The sequence below is a fragment of the Physella acuta genome, unplaced genomic scaffold, assembly GCF_028476545.2.
Source record: "Physella acuta isolate Inbredline_101_S28 unplaced genomic scaffold, ASM2847654v3 ptg002183l, whole genome shotgun sequence".
Taxonomy (NCBI): domain Eukaryota; kingdom Metazoa; phylum Mollusca; class Gastropoda; family Physidae; genus Physella; species Physella acuta.
This window is the reverse complement of record NW_026733684.1, coordinates 70,220-79,993: the sequence shown is the minus strand read 5'-3', so window position 1 is coordinate 79,993 and position 9,774 is coordinate 70,220. Positions and strand designations below refer to the sequence as shown.

Sequence of the window (9,774 nt, the reverse complement as noted above, 5' to 3'; positions counted from 1 at the left end):
TATTATATATTAATAATTTAAGAGAGGTAATATAGATTCCTAAAACTAAAGATTTTTCAACTAGAGAACGCCCAATTTTCTTTGTAGTGTGTTCAGTACTGAATTGAAATCATCTTACGCACGATAAACTCGACTACTCGATATACTTTACTACATTCACAAAACATATCAAGCTTCGATACTTAAACATAACTAGACTCGATGCTCCAGAACTACGACACCGACTCGTTTAACTTCACCAAGCTCTACAAACGGTACTCCCAATCAACAACGATTTCACTGGACCTACTACTACACTTTAACAGTCAATATAATTCGATACCTTAATACCACAAGAATCAGTACTCCCGAACTTCAAAACTACGATACTTCACCTGCATTCTCATTTCTCTATTACCAATCAGATTCCACTAGACCTTCAACTACACAACAGCCAAATAAAAAGTATGACACTTTGATACTGTATACCTACGAAACCATATCAGCAACAGTCTTCTGTTACTCATAAATCTAAACGATTCATCAAAGTTTACCAAAAACCAGTACAATACTTTGAACACCCCCTTCATTACAAAACTCTATACACCAGGACAGATTTCTAATTCAAAGTCAGAGAAAACGAGACTTTCAAGCCCTATTAAAATTAGATAACCGTTTGAAATGTTCGAAATTTAAATTACGAACTTATCGTTTTCTACATCAATTATGTGACACCAAATTAAAAAGGCAAAGCGACTGATAAAAAGCGCCCCGACCTTTCCAAATTAGGGAGGTGGGGTAGCATTTCCACCATTGCGAATAAATAAAGGCCTATATAGACCTAATTTTGATAGTTCGTCCTGGGTGCCGAAATAGATCGCTACTCCTTTATAAAAGTTATTAATTATTAGATACTTTTCGATTGAACCTTTTGCTCCCCCCCCCTAAGGATGGCGCCCTAGGCGACCGCCTAGTTCGCCTTATAGGTAGCGCCGGCCCTGTATGTAAGAAACACAACAAACCAGTGGCGTAGGCAAGGGGGGGGGGGGAAAGCTAGGGGGGGGTTATAACCCCTCCCATAGACCCGGACCCCTATATATATATATATATATATATATATATATATATATAGATAGATAGATATATATATATATATATATGATTATATACGTATGGAAATATTTTTGAACTCCTCCCATGACCGATTTCAGGCTACGTTACTGCAACAAACCAAGAAGCTTTGTGTCTGACCCGCCCGCCCTTTGCACCCGTGCCACAGAAAACATGTAAAACTCTTCCATGTTAAGCCTGGAGCTGTACCCTATTAGTCCTTAGGTAATTTATGCGTTGCTTTTCAATTTTAATGTAATTAAATAAGGAATGGACATATCAAATGTATGGGCTGCTACATTTTAATGAGACGGTCCCTGAACGTATGCGCCACTACAATTAGAAACTTAATGAATGAGCTTGTCTTGTCAACTCTACGTCATCTCGCACGGGCCAGGATAAGTGGCCACTCAGGCTGACCTTCTTATCGCAAGGTCGGAAAATGTATTCATACGCCTGACCTCCACCGAGGACTATTTCGGCTACTCTCCGTCACCCCAGAATCTATCCCACCCACCCCCCCCCCCCTCCCCCACACACATACACACACTCTCTCCTAACGAAATGGAATTTATATAGAAAATGTAGGAAATTTTAATCCCCCCAATCTTCACCCGGAGAAACAAGTCTGAAAGAAACACTGTAAATAAGTACCTCGGAATTTGTCTGTTTTGTACGTCAATAAAGATCGTTTTACTGAATTAAAATTGTTCAAAAATTAAACAGTTTTTTCACAAACTGCGAAAAGAGGTAAACAGAAAGATGAATCATTGTGCGTTTATAAACTGCACACAAACAACACGATAATTTAAAAAACTAACGCTCAACGTGGGGCTCGAACCCACGACCCTGAGATTAAGAGTCTCATGCTCTACCGACTGAGCTAGCCGGGCTTGGTGAGAGCGCCCAAACTCTGAATCTTAATCTGATTAGAATTCACAAAATCAATTCACGAAACAGATACGCTGAGCAGATTAACAAAAAAAAAAATCTAATTGACCTAATTAATTAGCTTGTTAGTATAAAAATATAAGACTTACACGGCGGAAGGAATTACTCTATACTTATCTATGTAACTGTTTTACTAATTACATAATAGATAATTAAACATGCTGTCTAAGGGGTTCTATAGACATGCATTCAACATGGAGTGCCTGTGTGACTAATATCCACATAATATGACGTACAGCATAATTTTGTATGGCAAACTGTGACTAATGTCTACGTATGTCCTACATGTTATAGGCTTATAACTAACTGTGCTTATGTTCACACATAAATTATACCTTATACTACTAGCTGTGACTAATGTCCCATTTGAATTATAACTTATACGACTAATATCCAATACAACGTACACCTTACATAACTGTGACTAATGTCCAATATGACTTATACCTTATATTACTAAATATGACTAATGTCCAATATAACTTATACCTTATATGACTAAATGTGACTAATGCCCAATATAACTTATACATTATATGACTAAATGTGACTAATGTTCCGTATGACTTATAACTAATATACCTAGCTGTGACTAATGCCCCATATGACTTTTACCTTAATGACTAAATGTGACTAATATCTCCATAACTTATACCTTATGTACCCAGCTTTGACTAATTTCCCCATATAACTTATATCTAATGTGACTAAATATGACTAATATTTTACCTTATATACCTAGCTGTGATTTATGTCCCATATGACTTACATAACTCCCTACACTAATGTCCCCATATGACTTACATCGCATATGACCAACTGCAACATTAGCCTTTATGACTAACATATCCATGTCCGTACACCCTCACACAGACGTCGAGTCGCGCCTAATGTATTTCCCCCTAAATCTCACACAATCGTATGTGTACTTTAAATGGCGCCATTTTCTCCCCAACATTAAGGAACGACAAGCCGTTTTCTCTGGATGGCATTCCTTGAGACTTTCTGACCTCACCGAGTATTACAATAAAGGAGAGTTCCTTTCTTGTCGTCGGGGCTAATTATACCCTGTACACACCGGGGCTTTATGAAAGAGAAAACGTCTAATTGTTTGCTCGCAGAGTCAGACTCCTACACCAGAGGCGTAGCGACCCTTCCCGGCGCCCGGGGACAAACATTCAATTTTGCGCCCTTCTCGGGAGCAAATTTTCAATTTGCACCCCCCCCCCTCAAACTTTCGATTTGCACCCCCCTCAAACTTTCGATTTGCACCCCCCTCAAACTTTCGATTTGCATCCCCCACCCTCAAACTATTTATAATGCAAAAATGCAGCTAAAATGACATTTTAAATTGTTTTTACAACCCATTTTGGCGCCCCCTAAGGTCGGCGCCCGGGGACATATGTACCCCCCTGCCCCCCCATCCCTACGCCTCTGTCCTACACCTCCCCCCTCGGGTTTTTTTTTGACATTTTCCGGCAAGTCTAAGTTAAAACTCCCCCCAAACGCTATCCACACTGCCCCACCCTATCCTACCTTTTTATTGGTATTTAAAAAAAATTTTCAAGGAAACGTTGTATATTTACGTATTAACATATATCTAAACTTGGAAATTAGTTATAGTTGACAGTTTTTTTTTTTTTTTTTTTTTTTGTTGGCCTGGAAAAAATGAGTGAGGTGGGGAAGTTTTAGTTCTTAAATTTCAGGTATATTATACTGTGTGTGGTTTATGAAAGAAAAAACAAACTCTAATCGTTTTATTATAAGATTAGGCAGGAATCTTAACTAGAAAAAAGGGGGGAGGTGGATGGTCTGGTCGGATTGTTTAAAAAAAAATTAAACCCGTTAAGATATTAATAAAAAGACAACGCAAAATTATGACGTTGGACGGGGGGTGGGGTGGGGGGGGGGCACACAGGGCATATGCCAAGGGCAGCAGGAGAAAGAATAATTGGGCCCTTAGCTCTAAATGGGGATTTGGTGTGCCCGGGGTAAATGTATGACGTATAGCTCAGGCTTTTCCATCACCTCACTCCTTCCCTCCTTCCCTCTCTCTCTCTCTCTCTTATATATATATATATATATATATATATATATATATATATATATATATATATATATGCGTGTGTGTGTGTGTGTGTGTGTGCGTGCTGACAGGACAAATGATCCGAGACAAAATATTCATGACAAAATATCTCACTGAAAAAATATATCTCACGGACAAATGTTTCCGCTAATGAAAACAGCAACAGGGATATTTAACTTAGGAGACTGCACCATTTTACAAAGCACAAAAAGAAAATAAAAAGCGCAACATGCAGAAAGAAATTAAATTAAGCTGCAGAATTAATGAGAGAAAACGTGTGATCCTTGGTTAAAAATACATTCACATCTTTTTTTAAATTCCGGGGGGGGGGGGGGCTTGACTTGAAATTGGAGGGGCGGGATGGGGGTGGGGGGAAGGACACTAGTAAAAGTATATATTTTCTAAATTTTCTATGAAAATTCTATTTGCTTCGGGGAAGGGGGCGTTGACGTTCCCTCCCCCCCCCTCAAAGAGATAACTGAAAAAAAAACCACTGGATGTGACTTAGGTTATAGTTCTGTTTAGTAAGACACCAGTTTGAAAAGCTTCGAAACGCTCTTGTACCTTTATTATCCTCTTCTTTCTGTGGATTTAATTTAAAAACAAAGAAGCACACACAAATAGTGCACACAACACCGTAACACATGTGACACGCAAGCTAAAACCCACATAGACACACAACACACCACCATCTCGCAAGCCTACACACTCAAGAAAAATGTACCAAATAGATAGATTAAAAACAGAACAAAAAACCTACACTCAATATACACGCAAGCTAATAATATCGTGCATGCTTACACGTTCAGGAAAAACTTACTAACTTGATTGATTAAAAAAAACAACAGAAAAGTAATGTACACATAGACACACATGACACAACTATCGTGTATGCATAAACGCTCAAGAAAAATTTAAACATTTACTTGATAGATTTGTTAAAAACAGAAGAAAAAAATACACAGACACACAACACGTCACCTTCGTGCTTGCATACACGCTCAAGTAAAAATTTACGAAATAGATTTATTAAAAACAGAAAACTATTACACACACACACAGACACACACACACACAGACACACACACACACACACACACACACACACACACACACACACAAGACATAACTAGGCCTATTGTAAATTTATAAACGCCCAGGAGTACTTTATTTAATAGATTTGTTAAAAACAAAAAAAAAAATAATGTTGTATTACTACATTTTGTATACTCATATTACACCCACAATGGTTTAGTCGGGGGTGGGAGGGGGAGAGGGGGTGGTACACTACACTCCGATGACGCAATCTATCCTTGACAACACGTCTACAGCAACAACGTTGTAAGTGGTTAATTTGTTGTGAGTGGCTAAATTGTTGTGAGTGGCTAAATTGTTGCGAGTGGCTAAATTGTTGTGTATTGATTTTTGCGAAGAGTGGAGGGAGAGAAAAAAAAAATCAGCTGGTATCATAATATTCAACCGCTGTGCGCACTGGTCTCCATTGATATTATTCTAATGAATGAAACATGAGTGCTTCAATGAAAGGGTCTCCGGTTACCGTAAACCTTCTAAAAATAGTACATGCGACTAACGAAATTACAATTTATTTAGCTTGAAGACTGTTTTTTCCCCCCGCATCCATCTCTACCCCCCCCCCCCTTCCCACCTTGTAAAAAAATTGTTTAATTCAAATAATAACAATACAATTTTTCATTTTCGCCCCCCCCCCCCGACCCACCCCCATATAAACCAATTACAATATCTAAATCCTCCTCACCCCCTCCCCTCCGGTCACCTTCTTCTTTAACTATAATGTATTCAAATTTATAAACTAGCCCTTCTTTCCCTCCCCCCTCTCTTTCTCCTCAAATCGAAGTTTTCCTCCCATTTCCTCCCCACTTCTTTCTCGACAGTTAAAAAAAAAGACCAATGATTGAATGGGGGAGAAGGCGAGTGCAGACGCCCATTGATACCTCCCTGTCTGCAGCTATTGAATGGAGGGGGGAGGGAGAGTACAGGCGCCCATTAATGTCTAACTGTCTCCAGCTATTGAATGGGGGGGGGGGGAGACAGGGAGAGTACAGAGGCCCATTGATACCTCACTGTCTCCAGCTATTGAATGGGGGGGGGAAGACAGGGAGAGTACAGACGCCCATTGATACCTCCCTGTCTCCAGCTATTGAATGGGGGGGGGGGGGGGGGAGACAGGGAGAGTACAGACGCCCATTGATACCTCCCTGTCTCCAGTTAGTGAATGGGGGGGGGGGCAGGGAGAGTACAGACGCCCATTGATACCTCCCTGTCTCCAGCTATTGAATGGAGGGGGGGGGGGAGACAGGGGGAGTACAGACGCCCATTGATACCTTCCTGTCTCCAGTTAGTGAATGGGGGGGGGGGCAGGGAGAGTACAGACGCCCATTGATACCTCCCTGTCTCCAGTTATTGAATGGGGGGGGGGGCAGGGAGAGTACAGACGCCCATTGATACCTCCCTGTCTCCAGTTATTGAATGGGGGGGGGGGGGAGACAGGGAGAGTACAGACGCCCATTGATACCTCCCTGTCTCCAGTTATTGAATGGGGGGGGGCAGGGAGAGTACAGACGCCCATTAATACCTCCCTGTCTCCAGTTATTGAATGGGGGGGGGGCAGGGAGAGTACAGACGCCCATTGATACCTCCCTGTCTCCAGTTATTGAATGGGGGGGCAGGGAGAGTACAGACGCCCATTGATACCTCCCTGTCTCCAGTTATTGAATGGGGGGGGGCAGGGAGAGTACAGACGCCCATTGATACCTCCCTGTCTCCAGTTATTGAATGGGGGGGGGGCAGGGAGAGTACAGACGCCCATTGATACCTCCCTGTCTCCAGTTATTGAATGGGGGGGGGCAGGGAGAGTACAGACGCCCATTGATACCTCCCTGTCTCCAGTTATTGAATGGGGGGGGGCAGGGAGAGTACAGACGCCCATTGATACCTCCCTGTCTCCAGTTATTGAATGGGGGGAGGAGAAGGCGAGTACAGGCGCCCATTGATACCTCCCTGTCTGCAGTTATTGAATGGCCGGCCATGATTCACAATGTCGCGCGGCTATCGACCCGACGCGTCTATTTTTAGCGCGCGCTGAGCACACGTGACCGTCACGTCAGCCAAACAAATCATTCACGTCTGCCGGTGTGGGCGGCAACTTTTTATTTTTTTTTTACTTTTAATTTTTTTTTACTTAGGTAAATTAAAAAAAAAAAACACAACCTCAGGCAGTAAATCAACTAATAAATCTGGACTATCATCACATTAATTATTATACATGAATGGAAATTTTTTTTAAATGTCTACATTGTAATTAAATTTAATGTGTTTAATTTATTAAGCAATTGAAGCGAAATTTAACTTCAACGCAACCTGAGTTTCCCGATCTTCAACGGCCTCTGGTAACTTTTCTTTATGAAGATCTGTGGCTAATAGTATTAGTATATACATTTTTAGGGTACTTCAACATACGAATTTAATTCGTTCCGTAACATTGATCTTATGTCAGATTTTTCGTATTTCAAAGTAATTTTCTCCATTTAAATTTTATGAAATTTCATTCATCCGCCCCAACCTCCCAAAATGCCACCCCGGATATTTTTTTTTTGAAGTGATTTATTAATAGGAAAATGTATTTAATAAATGTTTTTTAAAAAAAAGAACAAAAACGATAATGTAAATTGTAAAAAATATATAAATAAATATACACTAGGTTTTATCAAGTGATTTGAAAATCAGTAAACTTACAATGATGGCGGAGGTGTAAGGTGGAGGAGATAGACGGAGGAGCTTTAGTTCGTTCACCTTTTCTCGGCACTCTTAATGCTAAACATTTTTTCTGTCGCTTTAATTCACTTACTAGTTACACTATTAATGCGATTTTATTTAATAATTCACGAACTAAGTGGATATCGACTAAAATTCACTGAACTTGTTAATAGTTTTTTTTTATTACTGACACTGAATTTTTGTGACTGTTTTTCTCTTCAGTAGTCTTTTCACGGGAATGCTCGCTACGCCACTGCCGATATATATATATCTATATATATATCTATATCTATATATATATCTATATATATTTGTATATATATATATATATATATATATATATATATATATATATATATATATATATATATATATATATATATATATATATATATATATATATAATTTGAATATGCATATATATATATTCGAGACAACCGTTTGCACCAGCCGCCCTGGCCTACTTATAGGCCTATATTTGACACACACAAACAAAAGTATATATCTCTACTTTCAAACTTTAACAAAGGGAAAAAAAATTCAGTGTGTTAATAAAGGTAGCTAGGTCAGCGTGACATTTATTACCCGCCGACACCACGAAGGTTTCCAGCACTCTACGGTTGTTAGTTTTAATCAATCGTTCATTGTTGTTTTATTTTTTATTTTTATTTTTTTTTTACGGCAAAAGTTCTCTCCCCGTCCACTCGCCCGCCAACACCTGACGACTTGTCTCCCTTGGCTATGATGACATAAACGACTTGATTAAAATATTTTAAAAAAATATTATAATCGTGGTCTGGGGGATAATGTTTGGGTCGTGTTGTATGTCGTACGTTCGATACAGCACGACAAACGAATTATACACAACAAAAAAAAAGAATTTTAAGTGTACAGAAACAAAACCAAAACAAGCTTACACCAGAAGTACGTAAACTTTTCACGACGGCGGCATGGGCGGCAACTGATGAAGAGTTAATTTTCACCCGGATCGAAGTTTGTTTATTCCGGTAACTATGACAACAGACGGTGGAGGATTGTGAGGGACGGAGTTTAGCCGCTTGTTATATCATGCTGTTAGTAATAATTTAAAAAAATTGTAAGGTCACTATGCCGCACTATGCCGGAACGATTAAGACAAATTAAGTGCTTACATATATATATATATATATATATATATATATATATATATATATATATATATATATATATATATATATATATATATATATATATATATATATATATATATATATATATATATATATATATATATATATATATATATATATATATATATATATATATATACATATATATATATATATATATGTACATACATATATATATATATATATATATATATATATATATATATATATATATATATATATATATGTATATATATATATATATATATATATATATATATATATATATATATATATATATATATATATATATATATATATATATATATATATATATATATATAATTATGCATAATTATGCTATTTTACTGCGTTTGGTGATTCATGGGATGGGGAGCGAGGGAGGGAGGTAGGTGACCAACCCCACTAACACCCCCCGCCTACGTCAATGTATTCCCCTCCCCCAACACTTCTCTGTCCTCCACTTCTCCACAACATCAGCCCACAGAGCTGTTTACAAAACGTCTGAAACGATCGTTCACAGCTTACAACAAGATGTAAAATAATACCGTTGGCCCATTTTGTCAATGGAGACCACATTTAAAAAAATTCGATTCAATTAAAGGATTAAAAATCCGCCCGGCAAGTGGAGATTTGAAATATAACCTGCCTGCGTGAAATGTATCTATGTGTGTGCTATAATGA

The 9,774-nt window shown here is 38.4% G+C and overlaps 1 non-coding gene across 1 annotated transcript; it reads right to left on the bottom strand.

Moving 5' to 3' along the window:
- Positions 1–1,909: 1,909 nt before the first annotated feature.
- Trnak-cuu (transfer RNA lysine (anticodon CUU)) lies at positions 1,910–1,982 on the bottom strand. The gene has a single exon. It is a non-coding gene; the product is annotated as a tRNA-Lys (tRNA).
- Positions 1,983–9,774: the final 7,792 nt, after the last annotated feature.